Source organism: Haliotis cracherodii, unplaced genomic scaffold (genome assembly GCF_022045235.1).
Source record: "Haliotis cracherodii isolate W230 unplaced genomic scaffold, xgHalCrac1.p SCAF_8, whole genome shotgun sequence".
NCBI classification, from domain to species: domain Eukaryota; kingdom Metazoa; phylum Mollusca; class Gastropoda; order Lepetellida; family Haliotidae; genus Haliotis; species Haliotis cracherodii.
The window spans coordinates 13,059,838-13,082,584 of record NW_027266341.1 but is presented as its reverse complement, the minus strand read 5'-3'; the positions used below and the strand labels follow the sequence as shown (position 1 = coordinate 13,082,584).

Sequence of the window (22,747 nt, the reverse complement as noted above, 5' to 3'; positions counted from 1 at the left end):
ACAGTGTTTATGGGGCAGGCAGTAGGCAGGGCACGACTTGCAGTATAAGCTGATTCAGCTTTTGTGGAACAGTGCACAGTCAGGTGCAATATCTGTGTATATATATATCCTGCCCTGTTAAACACAAGAGACAGGTGGTATATGTGTTATATCACAGGGGTCTCACTGCATTTCCACCAGGAAGCTGGATGGGATCCAATTCTATGAGGAAACAACACGATCTTTATTTAAGATTTTGATACAAACATCTATTTTCATGAAACATCCTTGAAGTAACATACCATACTCAATGTAAGAGGAGGTAAACGTGGAGCGTGTTTTCACTATAAGGCATTTTTTGGTTTTATTAATTGGTTTATGGATCTGAGTGTAAAAAAATCAGGAAAGTCGAAAAACATTTTTTCTCAATTTAGTGGGTGTTGTTTATTATCGGTAAGTCTGAAGACCCAATATAGCAATAAAATATATGTTATTATTATTAATATATCACACAAGATATAAAACTCAGCATGTTTAAATAATTGTTCAGGACCTTGGACATCATGAAACTGAATAAGAATTTTTCTTTTTTAATACTTACCGAGATATGTTTACACAGAAGTAAAAAAAATAGTTAAGGTGTTTTTTTGTTTTACCACTGACTGATAACAAAGGTCTAATAAAGATTTTAACATATTAGAAAGCAAGCAGAGGCATACAATTGTTTAGGTACAAAATATCAAAATGTGTTACTAAACTTGAAACTTACTGGGGTAGGTGAGAAAAAGGAGCAGACAGACATCAATCTTTGTGTAAAATATGATCAACAAGAGGAACAATTTTACAGTATACCGTTCAAACTAAGTTAAAAGTGACATTTCTTTGGAAATTACAGGAACAAAATAAAAGAATATTAAATCAACAGGGGAAAAAAGTGATACTTTGTTTAAGATAGACATTGATATTATTGTAAATAATACTAGACAAATCAAAGCAAAATTTGATCATGTGAATTCATACCATGCATTATGTAGTGTTATCTGCGCTTGGGCAAGCTGCCTCTGGGTAACAGAAACTTTGTGCATTGTGTAAATGGTTCTGGGGCTATTATCTGTAACAAATGAGAGGTCAAGAACAGCTCTTTATTCTTGTGCATCTGGATTACTGCATGTCCTTATGAAGACAGGTCTTCTGTTTTTTCAATGTTTATTCTTTGTGAACTTTGTCATAAACAGATAAGCCAATGGGCTCCAAGTTATTAAATATGTCCCCAAGCGAGTAAGTGAGTGAGTGAGTATGGTTTTACATCGCTTTAGCAATATTCCAGCAATATCACGGCGGGGGACACCAGAAATGGGCTTCACACATTGCACCCATGTCGGGAATCGAAACCAGGTCTTCGGCGTGACGAGCGAAGGCTTTAACCACTAGGCTACCCGACCGCCCCTCACTTTGATGAACTTTCTCCTGATCACAGGGGTGAAGTCCAAGGTCATCCATGAGGACTTCTGTTGTTGTGGTCATCAGATATGGTAAATGACTCCTTTGATTGTAGCCCCGAAGCATGGGGCAGCTCGGACACAGGATGACAGCAACACGGACATTATCCTTGATGTCCAGCGACACATAAAGATGGCCGGTAGCTGTTCTTGCCCTCCTTTGAGGATATGTATAACCTAACAGGGCCACTTAAAGGGTTCTGTGGCGGCCATTTTGAGTGTCAGTCTAAACGCTGCAATTTGTACCTGTGTCTATCTGCTGCCCATAGTACTGGATTGACTGAGATATAAAAAATGAGTTAAAGACATGTAAAGCGTTGTTTGAATGAAGAGATACAATCTTCCAAATGGACCTCAGCCTTGGCGGAGGATTAGGCTCAGGAAAATGGGTAGTCCTAGAAACTTTTATTCAAGACGTTGAAACATTTTGTCTGCTAAAATCAATTTTATAACCTATAGCAATGAAACGTTATTGTTACCTAACTGCACAGTGACAAAGCCTCATTTCATACATGGGAGTTAAATGGGCACCAAAATGTAGAGCAGAGAGTCCCTTTAATCCAGACAATGACCGGGTCGAGGCTTTGCAGAGTTGCGACCTCCGCACCACTATAATTTGACAATGTTGAAGCAGGGGGACAAAAAGCACAGTGCTAACATCCTGTCATGCATGTGGGTCTGGGTAGGTTGTCAAACAAAGGCACAGAAGAGCCTGTTCGTAGCAAATCCGGTTTTGGGGGGTGTTTCTGCTTTTCCATGTTTAAATAGACTTTCCAGCAATGCAGTTCATTGTTAGGAGCAAAGCCTGTGCACTTGCATGAGTATGAGAAGTGTCAACTCTCAACATGTTTTGTCTAGAATAGGAGATATTTCGGGCTAATTCAAAGTCAGTGAGCATGGTTTTACACCGCTTTTAGCAATAGTCCTAGAAAATTACTCATGTGTGGAATCAAACTCTGGCTTTCAGTATGGCAAGCCAAAGCTGTAACCACTCTGCTACCCCACCACCCCTTATCAACAAGTACACCAGTCACTGTGAATATGATTTTCAAACAGTCCGATTATGGCTTGTCTAAGCATGCAGTATTTATGAGCAAGGATAATTCCAACAATTCCATCAAATATTCCAACAATATAACAACAGAAATACGCAGACACAAGAAACATGTGGGAAGCGAACCCAGGCCTTTAGCATGACGAGCATACAACCACAAGGCTACTCCCCCAACCCACATCAACAACCACACAAACTATGTGACAGAGATTTTCAAATAATCTGCATTATACACCACCAAGCAGTGTTTCAGATCGCTACATTTTCTAGGATATTACTCATCCAAAATCTTTAGGTCATCCAAAATATTTTTCAGTTTTGGTAATGACATAGAAGAATGTCCTACCAAATTTCACTTAACCATCAAAATGTCCTTTTGATATTTTGTTCCAGTGTACCGGTAGTAATGACTGTATTTGTGGTTTGTTGATGGAACTAACTCTTCAGTATGTTTCCTTGTGTTTAATCACTGTCTAGGTCTGCCTGTTTAGAAAGCCTTTATATGGTGCTGTCATACTTGCATACATTTGCACAAGGATGTAAAACCTTCAAATGGAATATTTCCCAAATACTTATGAAACCATTTTTTCACATTTGATCAATTAGTTGGATGTTCAAACGTTCTGACTAATAGGTGTCTATTTAATCAATTATTGTGCAATTGCACCCATAGCATTTACAGTGAACGATTTAATTAGATTAACATTCAAATTTTCAGGATTTTAATTTGAAACCAGTTAAATTCTGAGGCAACTTTTCCAGCCAACATAACACACAAAGTTTTTCACTTGTTAAACACAATTATCGGTAGTTCTTTCTTTCGGTGCGTAGGCAAACAGCTTTGAAAACCCAATGACACCAGTTTGAAATAGAGACATGTCATTTAACATCAGACCACGTCATGAACTGCTCAACAGCCAAACTGCCTGACTGACAGAACATCAACAAAAAACAACAACTGCATGCAGTCAACTTTTGTTTGTTTGTTTGTTGTTTAGCGCCGCACTCAGCGATATTCCAGCTACATGACGACGGACTGTAAATAATTGAGTCAGGGCCAGACAATCCAGTCATTGTCATAATGAGCATTGACCCATGCAAAAAAGTGTCTTGTCTATGTTTTCAATGTGAGAAAGTTCTTAGTATATGGTCTTACGTTCCTAAATCACAGGTGATGAAATAGCTCAACAGGTGTTGACCTGGTCGGGCAGCTTTGGGGTGATCTGAGTCTTTGTCAAAGTGTGAGATTTCTCCTTGAATCATGAAAATGCCTTGACCGTCAAAGATAGATCGAACTCCCGCCTTCTTGGACTCGTAGATGGTCAGTGCCAAATGTCGAATCATATTTCTGGTAACTATGTAGCCACACTGACGTTGCTCTGTAATCCAGTCGGACAGGATGTCTTCAGGTTAAACGTATGGAGATATGTTAAACCATCTTGCTTTCTAGGTTTTCAGCATTTCCATGAGTGACGTCTTCTCTTTTCTCCAGACTCACTTATTTTTCATTGATGTCAAACTCTCATGCAGCTGCACCATTGTTTGTTGTCTCGGCTAGAGCGAAGACTCGCAGTTTGAAAGCGGCATTGTAAACGTGGCATTTTCTTTTTGAATTCATGATGTTGTTCTTGCTTTAAGTGTTTAAGAGGTTGCCGTCTGCCTTAGGAATTTTGGCTGACCTGTCCCTCTTTGGGACTCGTGTGTGAGTTGGGTACACATATCTATTGCAAGTTTCAGTATTCATAGAATTTCTATTTTTGTATTGATTTGATTTCTATTTTCGCATATTGTTATAATTTCATTTTAATCTTTGGCTGCTCTGTTTATATACGTTCACTATTGCATCTCTTGGCTTTAGGAGATCTACGACAGATAACTGCAATTCTTGTTTTAACCAAGCCGTGCTGGGGCATGGTCTTGATATTCCAGTAGGAAGTGAGAAATTGATTCAGGTTGATTGCAAGATGGACATACCTTGTCATATTGCTTTTTGTGACTGAGTCTGAGGTGTGAGATGACTTTTCAACTTTCCTCCATATGGTGAGAGTGTCAGTCCATAAATGTATACTATACAGAGCTCCAGATAAGCTTTTGGTGTTGTGGGTATTTTACCCATGCATTTTAAAATCATTGGGTATCAGTAATTCTATCTGGGTATTCAAAATTTCTGTTACCCACTAGTTTTTAAACATGTGCGTATTTAAGTTGAATATTTCAAAACACTATTCATCTAGGCCCTGCAAACTGGTTTTGTGTGGGTTCGAGAGCTCTATAGGACTCAAAATACCACGATACTTCCACAAGAAAGTGTGATGGCAAATGATCATGATGTAACTGTCATCGTGGAAGGAATGCCCGGAATGCAAGGTTGACAGAATGCCCGTTTATAATTTCAAAATAAGTTGCTGATTTGCTAATCAAATACGCAGGGTTACTTCACATGATGATACACACAAGTTTTATTTTTGTAGCGTATCTGTAATGTTCGTTGTGTATTTGATACGCTTGGATTTTATTTTACTGCATATTTCTGCATATCTGATGCGTATTTTTACGCAGATACGCAGCTTATCTGGAGCTCTGACTATATATTTTATACTCCTATGCAGTAACTCACCAATTTTCTTCAAAACAACGTCAAACTTTGCCGCCACAAATGTGTGTTAATCCATTTGGATTATGTAAACTATAAACAGGGGGAATGACCATCACCTACTCACAGGCTTCTCAAGTTTATTAAGTTAATTTCTCAACAGTTAATTACTCCCAACACATCCGCTAAGCACCCACACCTTGAGTGTTTGTGTAAACAACATAACAGTACCAATCGGCCCCGTTATTATCAGTGCTCATTTCCTTGTGTACTGCTTGTGTTGCTTTCTACAGAACACGAAGCAATCACAGTCTCCATCGTTTGTGACATCACAGGAAACAGCTGCTCACAAGAACACGTCTTTTGGCAAATGGCGAATGGAATAACTAGCCTATCAGTTGTTAATTTGCCACATTGATAAGGTAGATACTTGTTCCATTTCAATATATCAAATTTTCAAAACTATGTAATAGCTATTGACGATTTCATCTGTGGATAATGTTGTTACATGTAAAGATCATGGCGTTTAAGAAGAATAATAAACCTTAAATGTTTGAATCGTTAAATACATGACAATATCTAATATGCATTTTATTGATCATTTATAACAATTATGGCTGTGGTCGTAGCAAACTTCAAACTTTCAAGCAGTTGTAATCTATCAGTATTGGACTCTTTGTTGATGTTTGACAGATCCCGATCTGATAAAACATTCAGGAAAGTGTATCCCTTACATAAGCCACACCCTTTGTAAAGAATCGTTTTTCTGGTCCTAAAATATGCGGCTTATCTACAGTAATATACGGTACCGTATTCGACGTAATAAGCGCCCCGCTCTAATAAGCACCCACAGCGTTATTTGCTAATATATTGGCTAGTGAACAATCCCAGTTAGCACCCTTTCCGATTGATCAACGTACAAAAGACTTATTTATACGTGTATAATAGGCACTCGTTTGTTATATGCATCCTTGATTATGGGCAATTTAATTCTCGAAAATATATCAGTCGTGTATAATACACACAGATTCTTCTTTTACTTCCTTTCAGGCTGTCAGCATAAACCACAAAATTTACAATCTTTCAACCTCGTTTTTAATCTCACCAAAATTATATTCTAATAAGAGCCCCCTATTTCTAATTTTGAGAGCGCCCTGGGCGCTTATTACGTTGAATACGGTATATCATGAATATAACAATCAAGTGGTTTGTCACATACCATCAGCATCTTAAAAGACTCATTCCGCAATTTAGAAATGATAAATAACAACTATTTATCAAGAAAATTATTAATATGCATAAAAAGTCCAACATATCAGACTTCAAACCCACTGACAACACTTTTACTACTATGAAAATTTATCCATAGTTATCTTTAGCAATAAAGGCTTAGTGTGTATATATCCTCAAAAGGATAACATGATTATTGCGCTATAATATTGCTAGTATTGCCTAGTATCAATACTTGTCGAAAACTATTGTGATACACATTGAGATGTATTGATACACTCCACCGTAGACCCCCATGGCATAAAAACATTATTTTAGGAATATAACCTTTTAATTTGATAAAGCACTGGGACATTAACCCTACAACATGTCTGCTAAATTGGTCACCTGACTGGATATCAAACCAAGCTATCCACAATGACTGAAACTATTAAACTAGAGTAACACAACCACTGTTCAAATGTCAAGGTCACTTGATTGATGGCTTCAAAATGTCAACATGCTCTTGTCTGACAAGTAATTATGTCCAATTACATGACCCCTTTCTCTTAACAGTGTCTGGCCACACAGAAGTTTCACAAATCAAAATACTTAGGATATTATGCAATTTCCTAGAACATTGTTATTACTGAGCGGGAAAAATAAATGTCAATGCTTCACTATGTGAAACGTTTAACGAATGATATTTACATGGCTCATTAGCATGGCTGACTGTCCTTTCATCAACATCGAAATGTGTGCCAAGGTCTTTGGCACAGATCAATTATGGCAGAAAAACAAACATCCACTTTTGCTGTTGTTGTTCAATTACATTAGACGAAAACAGTATAGGAATAGATACGTCATCCAGTCTTATTCCTTGACTAACATATAACTATGGTTTGGAAATAACAGTGAGGTCAGGTGAAATGGGTTTTAACATCGCGTTCAAGCACTTACAAAAAGACATACATGCATGTGCAAGTATATTTGTGGCTGCTTGTACTAGTTCAGACTAATCCTGGTTTTATACTGCTACTCCACAGAGATACCATGTCGCAGATTTACATGCATACTCCACTCAAACACAGTATACTGACTCCGAGCCGACCAGTCCTTGTTTTAGCCCCTTCATCCCGAGCACCAGGTAGGGTAACAACAAGTACCATCTTTTAACATCTTTAGGTGTGGCATGGTCGGAAATCAAACCACTGACGCTCTTCTCTGCAGGGAAACTATCTATCCACTATCCATGGAAGTGGTTATTTGGAAAAAATGAAACAAGCAGCTTAAACACAAAGCAAAATGACATCCAGTCGCCAGTTGTGTCATAGAACAAAATACATGAGACCAGTGAAGATTCTGAGGTAGAAAAGGTCTTCAGCAACCCATGCTTGCTGTAAAAGGTGACTATGCTTGACGTAAGAGGCGACTAATGGGATCGGGTGGTCAGGCTTGCTGACTTGGTTGATGCATGTCATCCATCCCAATTGCGTGGATCGATGCTCATGATATTAATCACTGGATTATCTGGTCTAGACTTGATTATTTACAGACCGCTGTCATATAGCTGGAATATTGCTGAGTGGGGCGTTAAACAACAAACCAACCAACCAACAAAATACATGATGCAGATGCAATGTGCAAGAACAAGTGATGTACTCTTGCATTTTGGATACAAATTGTGTGTTGTATCCTGATCTGCATGTCCTGACTATTCTTTAAAGAGGATGTGAAATAGCTTGATTGTAGCTGATCCTCATGGACCCGGTTTCAAAGGCCAAGAGACACAAGGGTTTGTTTTTAGGACACAACAACTTCGTTCAGGAAACTGTTTACAGTAGCATGCCAATGGATCATGGGCAGAAGGTCAGGAATTGTTTCTTAATTTTTTCTAGCACTTTGTTTTATACACAACTAACATTCCTGGCTAATTGTTTGGAGCATGAGTGAGTGATTGAGTGAGTGAGGGTGCGTTGGTGGGATGGGTTTAACGCTGCTTTGACCAGTATTCCAGTCATATAAGGGCGTGTCAGCTTGATGTGGGAGGAAAGCCTAAAGTGATGCCAGTCACAGATGTTTACATCTTTGGTGAAACCCTCTCGCATGGTATGGTGCTGACAGATATAGGAACATAATCGGGGCGAACCAGGCCTCGTACCCATGATCGGTCCATATTGAGCAACTGTATCCTAGGTCATTCAGCATCAGTCTGTCACTTTAGCCACTAGTCCGAACCTCCAAGTCAAGTAAAACTGTATGAAAAGTAAGCTAAGCGAATAATAATCCTCATAACACTAAATTCTTTTCTGATTTTCCCTTAAAGCCACACCAGGTAGTTGAGCAACAAGTACCATCGGCAGGCTCTTTTGGTATGAGGTGGACAGTGTTTGAACCACACTGACCTTCCACTCTCCAAGCAGACGCCACAAACAAAGACCTATTGTGCCCTGCAATCTCAACTATATGATAAAGAAGAGTCATAGTTCAACCAGTTGACAATCTGTCAGGAATTACACTAACTTTTTAATATCATGTTTCCTAAATTGTACGTTTTCTGCCAAACTGAAACAGCAGCTAACTGAAGATGTAAAAAGTATTGCATGCTCACTTCTTTGGCTTAATCTTTCATTTACACAATGGATAATTGTATGGCATTGCCTGTATCCTGTCTCCATGTCACATGAATAAATCAGGTGTGGGGGAGTAGAGAAAATTTAAGAGAGGGTGACAGAGAGGGTGACACGGAATTAAAGGTCTCCACAAGAGTGGCTGACAGTGAATTAAAGGAGGTCTCTACTATAGTTGGTGACAGGAAATTAAAGGTCTCCACCTTAGTGGGTGACAGGGAATTAAAGGTGGTCTCCACAACAGTGAGTGACAGGGAATTAAAAGGAGGTCTCCACAACAGTGAGCGACAGGTAATTAAAGGAGGTCTCCACAACAGTGAGCGACAGAGAATTAAAGGGGGTCTCCACAACAGTGAGCGACAGGGAATTAAAGGGGGTCTCCACAACAGTGAGCGACAGGGAATTAAAGGGGGTCTCCATCATAGTGGGTGACGGAATTAAAGGAGGTCTCCACCTTAGTGGGTGACAGGTAATTAAAGGAGGTTTCCATCTTAGTGGGTGACAGGGAATTAAAGGGGGTCTCCACCAGAGTGTGCAACAGGGAATTAAAGGAGGTCTCCACCTCAGTGGATGACAGGGAATTAAAGAGCGTCTCCACAAGAGTAAGCGACAGGGAATTATAGGTCTACACCTTAGTGGGCGACTGGGAATTAAAGGGGGTCTCCACAAGAGTGAGCGACAGGGAAAAAAAAAGAGGTGCTCTGTATGACTTCAAGCCTGGACAAATCTGTAGTCAAAAAGAAAAGAAAATAACAACACTGACCAGTTTCAGGAACACCCACACGGCCAGGGTCACGGAAAAGATTAAATATTTTGTGTTGTCCACTTTAAGACAAGGATATCCCTGGGCTTTAGGTAGAACACACAGATCCATTGGGAGACATTAGTGTGTTCCTTTAAGTAAACAGTTCAAGTGTGATCAGTGTAGAGGACCACTCATTCTCTTCAGCAAAGGGGCTCACCAGACAGTATCACCCCTTCACTAGCTCAGCCTGCTTGCTTTGTCCTACACATTAGTGATGGCCACCTAACGTGATCCCCTAAAGGGTTAAGGCCATGAACTGTGAAGAGTGGAATTCCACTTCCTTCTCCTTGTCTGGTGAGATCTCATCACCTGAGACATCCACCCCTTACACAGTTGAAATGTACCTCAAGGTCAAGAGCTTACACGACACAACAACAAAACCCAATCAATGGTCCACATAACCATGTAGTTTTACTCGGCTATTAAATAACGTGATTTGCTGAATTACCAGAAGCAGAGACCATATACTGAGGGATGGGCCTCGGGGCTAGTTTGAAACCCATCACTGCTGCGCGAGACCAACCTGCACTTTCACGCGATTGGTTAGAAGGTTTTCGTGAACTGACTAATCAGCTGTTCAGCTCTTTACATATTTATATATGTTGAGTTATGTTAGTTTTCTTGATTTGTAAAAGGGCATTTATAACATATAAGTAACTATATCTATGCATTGCTATTCTTGCGATTTAACAAACGGTAACATCATAACACATCCCATTGTTCTATTGTACACAAAAACAATGGCAGCATGCAAAAAAATCACAATTTATCCATTTTCCAGTACGAATTCAATCTCATAAAAATCAGATCTTAGTTCTCACTACCACTAAACAAAGATCTGAGGACATCCCATTAGGGGTCACGTCAGTACGACCTTTCATCCGACCAATCAGAGCGTCGCTTACCAGATCATGAAAGTGACAGTTGGAATGTGATTTCTCATCATGCAGTCTCGAAAACTTTAAAACGGGGTATTCCGAACGATAGTTACGGGCTTAACGACTGAATCTATACAATCTAGACCATATATTAGCCATTCGAGAATATTCTTTTGTTCAGGTTTCAAATTTTTAAACGAGAATTTGTCAAAATATGTTTCGAAGTGTAGTCGCCAATTTGAAATAAGTTCCGTAAAGCACGAGAAAGCTCCCTTCTGATTGGCTAATGTCGACTTCTTGTCAGTAATTCCATTGGTCGGTCAGAGTTCGCGAAAGGTCGGTCTGACGTGACCCATAATGGGATGTCCTCCGATCTTTGTTTAGCGGCAGCAAGAATTAAGATCTGATTTTAATGAGATTGGTATGAATTATTCCTTTTAATATGAAACAAACTCCTCAGTTAATGGAGTCAATCGGAAGATTTGTCATATCTCTTTGTAGTGGCATAATTTATTTTTTATCTACTTGAGTGTTTTGTGAAGGATGTCCATCTGAAAGTATCACTAAACTTACTATTATCTCATTACTTTTTGTCTACCACACTTCATTAACCTACATCTTACAGTACATGTATCTCAGTGAAACATCGGTATAATGAACTAAAAGTAGATTGACAACATGAGCATCCAACTTCGCAATTAGGATCCGACATGCATCAACCAACTCAGTCTGACCACCCAATCCCTTTCATCGCCTCTTACGTTTTTCTTTCTTTGAAGACAGTAATCTGCACTAATCAGTTAAAGGAAACCTTCAAATAAAGATAATGATAAGCTCTTTGATAGTGAAGTGAAACAAAAGTGTTACAAAATACATACACAACTGGGTTTGTGATATAGTCAACTCAAGAAACAAGTTTTTGATATTTAAGACAGGGGCTCCAGATAAGCATCGGTTCAGTTTGTTGTTAAATGCCCCACTCAGCAATATTCCAGCTATATGACGGCTGTCTGTAAATAATCAAGTCTGGACCAGTGATCGATCCACGGAATTTGGGTATGATGACATGCATCGGTGACAAGTCAGCAAGCTTGACCATCCAATCCCATTAGTCGCCTGGGAAACCTAAGCATGGGTTGCTGAAGACCTATTCTCTACCTGGATCTTCAAGGGTCCGTCGGTTGAGAAAGTAGGCACACACATGTTGGAGGATAGTGGCTTATCACTGAACAATATTTTAGTCATATCACAGTGTCAACTTCATGTGAATTGACATTTTGGGTTAGATGCTAACAGACCAGGTAATTCAGGAATGACTTGGAGCTCTTTATGATTTTAGTGAGTGAGTGAGTAGGGTTTAACGCCGCTTTTAACAGTATTCCAGTTATATCACGGCGTGTCAGCTTAATGTGGGAGGAAAGCCCTAAGTGATGCAGGTCTCGGACGTTTACCACTTCGGTGCTTTATGATTTGAATTGATCTACTGAAGGTGAATAATTAATAAACATGGAGGAAAAGCAACCTTAAAAATAAAAAAATAGCTGAAAATAAACCATTATATTTATTCATTGTATCCAACTTGATTACCGTATTTTCTTGAGTATAGTGCGCACCCATGTATAATGCGCACCCCCCTCTAGCGGGTTCAATATTTTGGAAAAAAAAGAAATTTGAATGTTATGCGCAGAAAAAATTTACACCGTACCCTTTCAGCGAAGTCCGGCAAACGAACAGGTGCTGAGAAACTTCGTCAGTACAAATTCGAAATTTGAGATAAAAAATCACCAGACATGTTTATTTACCGTTTAAATAGTATTTATTGTTGTGCTAGGCATTGTTTTATATCTAGGGATTAAGATTACCTTGTGTATTTTCTCGTAAACTAAGCCGGAAACAGCAATCAGCTGTACACACATTTTCTTGGAATCGACCGGTGATTCGGTCAAGACACACCCAATGATATAACTTTATACGATTTTTAATGCAAGGATCGGCAACAATTGTATCTGAAACTATTTTATTTATCAGTAATAATATATTCCATTATTTTCTTAATTATATGCAGCCTTTATTAAACATATTTAAAATAATAATAACCCTAAGCGAAGCAGCTGATCGCTATTCCCGGGTATTATTTTTTACATGGAACATGTCTGACCAGTCTGACCAGTCACCGTCGCCGAAATTAATAAAAACAATATTATAAGGAGTTTTGAATAAAATTAATGAAGTAAGTTACAAACATAAGTCCAGAAATACAAAGAACACTTTTTATAGACAGACAGTGTAATTACATAATTATTTTGCGCACTTCAGTATGGATTTGTTGACATGGTATTTCCGGTGTTTCGTGCTCACGGTAATGTCTTTCCATGAGAGGAAAAAACATCCAAACTCATAATTTGAGTATAATGCGCATCCCCTTCTACACAGCTGTGTTTTTTCGAAAAAAAGTGCGCACTATACTCAAGAAAATACGGTACAATCAATTTTCATAACATGATTTAACTCTGGGACAGATACGTAAACATTTTCAAATTGGCACTGCCTCAGTGGTGTAGTAATGGACAGAGACTGCCCAGAGAGTGGAAGACCGGTGGTTCAATATTCTGGCCATGGCATACGAAAAGACCTTAAAAGACCTTAAAAGATGGTACTTTTAAAGATGGTCGGGTCAGAGTCAGTCACACACACGTGCACACACACACGTGCATGCATATATCACTATATAAATGCAACGAAATCGAAAGAGAAAATAAATCCCATTTCACCTAACCATACTTATTAGTGAGTGAATGAGTGAGTTGTGTTTAATGCCGCTTTTAACAGTATTCCACTTATATCATGGCGTCTAAACTTAATGTGGGAGGAAAGCCCGAAGTGATGCAGGTCTCAGAAGTTTACCACTTCGGTGGAACCCACGAGCGCGGGTATGGTGCTGACAAACCTAGAAACATAATCGGGGCGAATCAGGATTTGAACCCACAATCATAGGTTTCTGGTGTGCCCAGGGGACGCAACTCTGCACATCGATTTGTGGCGCCTTAAACGACTGGGCCACCCGTGCCCTAACCATACTTATAAGAAACATATTACAATATATTTCACAACTGGACCCACCCAAAAGTTAAATACTTCTTCGTTTTTTCATTAATAGGTCTCAGCGGATGTGGGATGTAAACCCAACACTTGGAACACGGTAAGTCAGAGGGCTCTTCACACCTCAGTCCGGGTTACGTGACTGTCCCATAAAGACCCATCATGTGGCAGGTGGTGGGATGGGATAATGTAGTCTCTACTTCACGTTCTCTTGTTTGCCCAGTGTTGCTTGTTTGCTTTGTCGTCAGAGTAAATTGCCCATGTTTGACTATCACTCCAGCTCTCTCCAACTTCCACGGACATTCACAAGATTTTTTGAAAAGCGTCTAAATCTCTTGAGACAATCAGCGTAGTGTTTTGCTTTAAGCTGGAAATGTTTAACATCATGTAATCCGTGAATGAAATATTTCCTGGTTTGTTTAAAAAAAAATAAGTTCCTTCTTTGACCTCATCCTAGTTCAACTCTGCTGAAATTTCTGTACCTTCCTCGTACACAAATTCATCATCAAATATGCTAAAATTATTTCTGGTGAAAGCAACCCAATTTTACACTACCAAACAGTTGAAGCACAATTTTACAAATTAAATGAGCTCAATCCCCCATCACGATAAACTAACACACTTATTCATAAACAATTAAAACTTCATCTACCCAACCATTTTGATAACTCAAGCCAAAAGAATAATGATAAGTGAAAAATATGTAAATATATATTTCAAAGGTTCACTTAAAGTATCTAAATAGAAAGTAATTTGCTATAAACACATTGCTTGCTTACTATAATAATGCGAACGGATCATATCTTCATGAAAATGACTGACAGTTCTGCTAGTGGTCCTTGCACATCTCATCTGTTATCACGAACATGATCAATAAAACACAAACCTAATCTGTCCCTTGCCAAGTCTCCTCAATCATAGTTATCCTAAAACCGTCAGGTCATAAACACTTCTGACCTTGCGCCCACGCCTTGGACACACCGATAAAACCTCAATTTAATCTTGTCCTCTTGAATGAGTGTGAGGAAATAGTTTTACACAAAGTCTGAATATCGTACGGATAGTTCAGTTCAGGCAATGGATCAATGGTCCAGTTAAATGACACACTACAGTTACCGTTCAAGTGCTAACCAACTCTAAGTACCCTTGTAAGTATTAAACTTTCATTTGCTTCCCTGAAAATATGTTTGTTCCCATCCAAGGACATCTTTGTTATCCACTGTATTAATAATATGTCTCTTCCGTTACTCATCTTTTACCCTTCAAACAGTAACTTCCCATCCTTTACCCTTCAAAGAACTAGAGCCTACCATCCGTAACTCTTCAAAGAATTAGAGCCTACCTTCCGTTACCCTTCAAAGAATTAGAGCCTACCATCCGTAACTCTTCAAAGAATTAGAGCCTACCTTCCGTTACCCTTCAAAGAATTAGAGCCTACCATCCGTTACCCTTCACAAAACTAGCCTATATCTGTAACTCGCAAAAAACTAGAGCCTACCATCCATTATTCTTCACAGAACGAGCCTACGTCCGTAACTCTTCACAGAACTAAAGCCTACCATCCATTATTCTTCACAGAACTAAAGCCTACCATCCATTATTTTTCACAGAACGAGCCTACGTCCGTAACTCTTCAAAGAACTAAAGCCTACCATCCATTATTCTTCACAGAACGAGCCTACCATCCAAAACACTTCAAAGAACTAAAGCCTACCATCCGTAACTCTTCAAAGAACTAAAGCCTACCATCCGTAACTCTTCAAAGAACTAAAGCCTACCATCCGTAACTCTTCAAAGAACTAAAGCCTACCATCCGTTACCCTTCACAGAACGAGCCTACATCCGTAACTCTTCACAGAACGAGCCTACGTCCGCAACTCTTCAAAGAACTAAAGCCTACCATCCGTTACCCTTCACAGAACGAGCCTACGTCCGTAACTCTTCAAAGAACTAGAGCCTACCATCCGTTACCCTTCACAGAACGAGCCTACGTCCGTAACTCTTCAAAGAACTAGAGCCTACCATCCATCATTCTTCACAGAACGAGCCTACATACGTAACTCTTCACAGAACTAGAGCCTACCATCCGTAACTCTTCAAAGAACTAGAGCCTACCATCCGTTACCCTTCTAAGAAGTAGACCAGATCCGTTACCCTTCTATAAACTACCCTTCCATCCGTTACCCTTCACAGAACTAGCCTACCATCTGTTACCCTTCACAGAACGAGCCTACCATCTGTTACCCTTCACCGAACTAGCCTACCATCTGTTACCCTTCACAGAACTAGCCTACCATCTGTTATCCTTTTAAGGACTAACCTGTCTCCACTACTCATCTTAACAATATCCTTCTCAGGAACAGGAACTTAACACAAAACTTAAATTCAAAACAAAACAAATATCACAGGTATAGCGTGAGAGATTGAAGGTCTGACTTTCCGACTGCACATCACGAAGCCATGTACTTCTACTCAGCTGTTAAATAATTTGTTCTGTTGAAATATCAAAAGACAGTCGATGGATCATTGATGTTTACTGCCATAAATGCCATTGCTATTTGAAGTTTTATCTAAACATTAGCATGATTAAGGTACCAAGGACACCTTGAATTCAACTCTTAATTTTAAACACTGCTTAAATACTTTTTCATGAGAGTAATCTTCTGTCTATTGTGAAAACAGCACTGCAGTTGTCATGGTGAGCAGCCATGGTGACCCCTCATCTGTGACTTCCTATTACCCATTTTTATCCTCATGAAGGACTATAAAAAAGTCTCATTAACCTCCTTAAAGTCTAGAAGGAAAGTGACACGGGACAGACTTGCCATGATCTTCACACAAGGAAAACTATTGTAACCTAATTTGCATTTTGCCTTCTTGAATCATATATTAGCACTTTTACATTCCTGCTGATGAAAGTGTCTATCAACGCTTGAACTTTCACCCAAGGATAAAGGATGTAATTATACACCTTGCTCCTGTACATCGTGTATGACAAAAGTAAGATGTGTAAGTTTGTAAGATGATACATTATACATGAAAACCAGACACTTGTTCTGATACACTAGATGGCAATAGTGATGTACTGATACGATACAATGTACAATGTACAATATGTTAAAAACAGACACCTGTTCTGGTACACTAGTTGGCAATAGTGAGGTACTGATACAATACAAGATACAATATACAATGTACAATATGTGAGTGAGTGAGTTAGTTGGGTTTAACGCCACTTTTAACAGTATTACAGTTATATCGCGGCCAGTCGCTTAATATGGGAGGAAAGCCCGAAGTGATGCAGGTCTCAGAAGTTTTCCACTTCAGTGAAACCCACGAGCACGGGTATGGTGCTGACAAACCTAGAAACATAAGTGGGGCGAACTGGGATTCGAACCCACAATCATATATTTCTGGCGTGCCCATGGGACGCGACTGCACAGCGAATCGCGGCACCTTAGATATGTGAGAACCAGACACCTGTTCTGATACACTAGATGGCAATAGTGAGGTACTGATACAATATACAATACAAGATACAACATACAATGTACAATACATGAAAAACAGTCACCTCTCACATAAAGGCTGTTTTTCAGGAACCAGGGATAAAAATACATTTTCATTCAAGTGTGACACAAGGTCACTCTTAAAAATGTTTAGGTGAGACCTTTGGAATGAAAGTGTACAGTAAACTATGGTTATAACAAACTCAAAGGGACCACTATTTTTAGTTTGTTATAACCGTAGTTCGTTATAAACAGAGATATAGCATATATACAACAAAAGGCCAGGACTAAAAAATAAGTTTGTTATATCGGTTAGTTCGTTATAAGCGTGTTTGTTATAGTTTCCTGTAGTTTACTGTAGATGAATAATTTTTATTCACCATCATCTCAGTGAATGTCATACACCAAGGCGAGATACAAACAGTTGCAACTCTAAAGATTTCTTTTGATTGTGATTTATAATAGCATGTTTCATTTATGAATACCAAAATGTACTTAGCATATCATACTGTCTTGGTATTTGTTTATTTGCAGGTTCATAAAACAATTTGTCAAAAGGTATTTATAAACAATGTTTCGCATCGTTAAATAATCTGTTAAATCTCACGCATCTCATGTGAACCTCAGCATTTATCACCTACGTCAAGATCACATGAAAGGTTGGGAATTTCTCACGCATTCATATAAAATGTAGATAGAAATATAATTTTTCAGAATACATGCTCTTTAAGGCCATTAAAATTGTCTTAAAATCATTCAAAACCAGTTAGCCCTGAATCCAGCTGGGCTTGAAGCCCCTGCACCCTGGTTTCTCACTCATCTAGACATCCAGGGGTTGACAGCTATGTCAAGATACAAAGAGTAGGTTGATTGTTAACGTCACAGTCTGCAACATTTCAGCTATATCACACCAACCAATATATAATTTTTAAAATTTTGATTGTGAACAAAAAAAATTGTTAAGCCTATTAGCCTGCCAATGGCGTTTAATTCGGACTTCTTAATAAATCCCAGTATTATATCCATAGTGAGAATACATGTGCACCTTTGACATAACTGGGTAACATGCTGGCTAGTCTTTACTCTATACTGCCCTTCCATGATACAGAGCTCTAGATAATCTACGTATCTGCGTAAAATATGCATCAGAAATGCAGAGATGTGCAGTAAAATAAAATCCAAGCGTATCAAATACGCAACGAACATTACAGATACGCTACAAAAATAAAACTTGTGCGTATCATCAAAATATTGTGAGGTAACCCTGTGTATTCGATAAGCAAATCAGTAACTTATTTTGAAATTATAAACTGGCATTCCGTCAACCTTGCCAAACTCCACGATGACAGTTACATCATGATCATTTGCCATCACACTTTCTTGTGGAAGTATCGGGGTATTTTTGAGTCCTATAGAGCTCTCGAAGTTCGAGACTCAAACCCACACGACACCGGTTTGCAGGGACTAGATGAGTTGTGTTTTTAAATATTTAACTTAAATATGCACATGTGTGAAAACTAGTGGGTAACAGAAATTTGAATACCCAGATAGAATTACTGATACCCAATGATTTTAAAATGCATGGGTAAAATACCCACAACACCAAAAGCTTATCTGGAGCTCTGATGATAGACTCCATTCATCACTGTAGACATGTATTGATCAAACGTATCAAATGGAACGAAATAGATCAAACATATTGAGCAGTAGTTTTACTCACAACATGTGCACATGCTGACGCTATATTACTGACCTAGATTTACCAATATTTGAAAGACACATTCAAAGTACCTCAATGCAGGATTATGTCTCTCACAGACCCACTTCAAGCCTGAAGCAGAGTTACTGTAATTCCTTACAATACAAAGCAGAAAGACTTTTAGAAATCTGAAACATTTAAATTAATTTGAAGACTTGAAATTATTCTGGAATATTTACTTTAAAAGGAAACATTCAGAATAATAACTGAACAATCAACCTTCAAGTTATAATGAAACATTGATTAAGATAAAACAGATTCAGATCAACATGAACATGATGAAACATCCAGATTTTTATGAAACATTCATTTAGATTAGACACATTCAAATACATGTGAAACATTCATATTAATCTGAAAAATGTAAATGAATCAAACACACATCTAAAATGTACTCCCCACACCCACCCAAAAAAACTAAAGCAAAACACACATACACAAAACAAACAGTTAACTTCAAACATTCAGATTATTCAAACACATTCAAATGAATACAAAATATTTCAAGATGATCTGAAACATAGAAATCAAATCAGACTGTTTCATCAGCAAAATTACTGCAGTTCTGAAAAAAGTGATGACTTGACAAGATTAATCAACTGACGTCCTTCTCACAGTTCCTGATCCTATCATCAAAGCAGGAAATCTAAGTGTTCTGTGTCAAGGAATTTTAATACCAAGTATGCCACCAACAGCAATTGTCAATCTTGTAAATTCTTATTTAAAGGATAAAAAATATGAGTTTTAAAAAAAATATTGTCAAAGGAAATTTTTCTTCTCAATCTCTAGAGCCCTTTCTCAAGAGCATTCATTTAATACCTGTGCCCCTCTCCCCCTGCTCAAGAGCATAAGCTCTAGGTCCTTCTCTTAAAAGCATAAGCTATGGAGCACCCTCTCAAGAGTATAAGCTCTGGGTCACTCTCTCAAGAGCATATTAGCTCTGTATCACTCTCTCAAGAGCATAAACTCTGGGTCATTCTCTCAAGAGCACAAGCTCAGGTTCACTGTCTCAAGAGCATAACCTTGGAGCACTCTAAGAGCATGAAGCTATGGGCACTCTGAGCAGAGGTTTATGATTCCTCTTTCAGCATTATTTCAGCCACATAAGGCCATTTTATGGCTGGAATATTACTGACTGCGGCATAAAACAACAAACAAGTATATATATAATGACAGGAAAACCAGGACTGGTCTCCACAGACTGTAGTCATTTCGGGATTCTAACCCCTTCTTTGTCCTCACAAGCAAATCATCTAGCACACAGACGGCTACCAAAGTTGGCCATGCAGTCATTCACTGCTTTATATGGTGCACATAATCACCAAGAAAGTGACAAATTAGGTCTTCCTCTTAAAAGTTGTCCCTCCGGGTAAACCGACACTGTACGTTATCAAACAGTTGCACACATCCGCCACGGTGAGCTGACTCATAAAATGTCTATGTGTTCATCTAGATGACCTTTAGGCTGCCATGTGAACTGAATGTGTTGTCTGTCACCATGTACAAGGGGAAAATGTGATGGGGTGAGAAAATTAAAAACATGAATTAACCTTTGATCGAGGAGCATGATTGCCTGTTCTAAGTCGAAGGTTAAATATACTGAACATAATGCAAAATCTGAGATTTCATTATTTTATTCAAATCATTTTATATAATTAAAATGTTCAAATTGACGATTAAATTGAAATTCCCAAATTGAATTGTTAATTTGAAATGTATTTTAGTCAACCCTACATTCCTACACTGACAAGTTATGTAAACAATGATCTCAGGGCAAGCCTATGCAAAGTTGACTTTGGTTTTTTTCACATGCCATCAGTGATAGGCATAGTCGAAGTGTTATGTGTTTTCACGCAACAGAGATATAATCGGGCAACATTTACCTAGAAAACCACAATTCTTCAGCTCATACAGTCTAAGGCCTTTAAATACCCCGAGCTTACAAAGAGCAAAGCGTCCGCACACGTAGCCTTGAAGAGCGAGCCAAGCAGAAACTGATAAACTTCAGTAAACAACAACGGTTGATTTACACAGCTTAGCGAAAATGTCACCAAATGCCACAAGAACTTGTCATAAAAATATATGAATTAACACATGCAGACCCGCTTCAAAAGTGTTTGTGAAATCATATCATTCTTTATCGCTGCATGTGGGTTGAAAGGAATCCTTAACAAGATCTAACAAAGACGAAACTGAGATCATTCCATGCCAGATGCACTGCAACTTGTTGCTTACACCTCGTCAACCCTGCAAAACGCCACGAGCTACAAGATACAGACAATGCCCGTTTTAAACGATGTAACATTCTTCTTGTGGTGCTAGTAGTGATAGTTTGTGGTTGTATTTGTAATAATCAAAACCTTACCTTTAGCTGAAGTTGTTAACTGACTGTCGCTGTACCGTCCCAGGCTGTAAGTCTCTAGTCCAATGAATCACTTTCGCGCGTGGGTGTGTCCTCGCCACACTATGGAAGCCTTGCGTGGACAAAATACAGCAGAGGTTGCTGTGGACCTTCTAACCAGTAATCCTCACGGGCTTTCTCATATGGATAAAACTGAACAATTTGTTTAGTACTGAAATAGGTTTATATATTTTATGATTTGAGAAATTATATGCACGAAAGCCCATAAAACTCGCTAAGCAGATTTTGTCATCGTTTTTAGTTTCACTAAGTAACCCATCCGTGAACATCCGGGGTAGAACAGGTCTTCAGCAACCCATGCTTGCCGTAAAAGGCGACGATGCGTGTCGTATGATGTGACTAAAGGGATCGGGTGGTCAGGTTCACTGACTTGGTTGATACATGTCATCGATCCCAATTGCGTCGGTCAATGTTCATGATATCAATCACTGGATTGTCTGGTCCACGCTCGATTATTTACAGACCGTCGTCATATAGCTGGAACATTGCCGAGTGCGGAGTAAAACAACAAACAAACAAACCAACTAAGTTACGAGGCTGCCAACCCCATTTTACTTCGCGCGATTCGGGGGTATATTAAGGGGTTATTCGGGAATTTTTACGCAGATTCCACTTTGGAATATTTAGTAATGGTGTACGAAAAATATACTTTAAATATTTTATTTTTTTCGATATTTTATTCAGTAATTTGACTTCAAATAGGACCTTACTCCCAATACTTTCGGGATTTGCTTTAAGTAGTACATGTATTCGGTATTCGGGATTCAGGGGTGAGCATTGAGACTTAGTGAAAAATTAGATAGTATTCAGGATTCAGGGAAGAGTGAGCACGGGTATGGTGCTGACAAACCTAGAAACATAATTGGGGCGAAACGGGATTCGAACCAACAATCATAGGTTTCTGTCGTGCTTGGGGGACGCAACTCTGAACATCGAATCGCGGCGCCTGAGACGACTGGGCCACCCGTGCCCCCTGTAATAAAGTCATTTCACGGCTCAAAAGCTCAAATAGTTGAGTGTGCAAAGTTCTGTCCAATTCACTCACCACTCCTGATGTACTGGTTATGACTCGATCGATCACTTGTTTGTCTAGTCCCGGCTAGATTATTTACATACCACAGTCAAATACCGACTTTACTACTGATGACTACGGTGTGATGTAATACTCTTTTTCAGAATACTCTTCGCAGATTACTACCAAAACGGGCTACCGTACATTGAAGACATTGTCATGCAAAATCATTTCCTGTTTTGTATTGTAGCCCACGTGTTGATTCAGACTGTCCTGACCTCACGCAGTGTCTGCAACTT

At 38.9% G+C, this 22,747-nt stretch overlaps 1 protein-coding gene across 3 annotated transcripts in view; it reads right to left on the bottom strand.

Annotated features, from left to right (window-relative positions):
* LOC139450759 (thymosin beta-like) overlaps positions 1–21,467 on the bottom strand; it is a 69,105-nt gene extending 47,638 nt beyond the window's left edge. For all 3 annotated transcript variants that reach the window (XM_071232580.1, XM_071232584.1, XM_071232585.1), the window contains exon 1: positions 21,380–21,467. The gene's annotated coding sequence lies outside the window, so the exon portion shown is untranslated. The remainder of the gene's footprint in view (positions 1–21,379) is intronic.
* Positions 21,468–22,747: the final 1,280 nt, after the last annotated feature.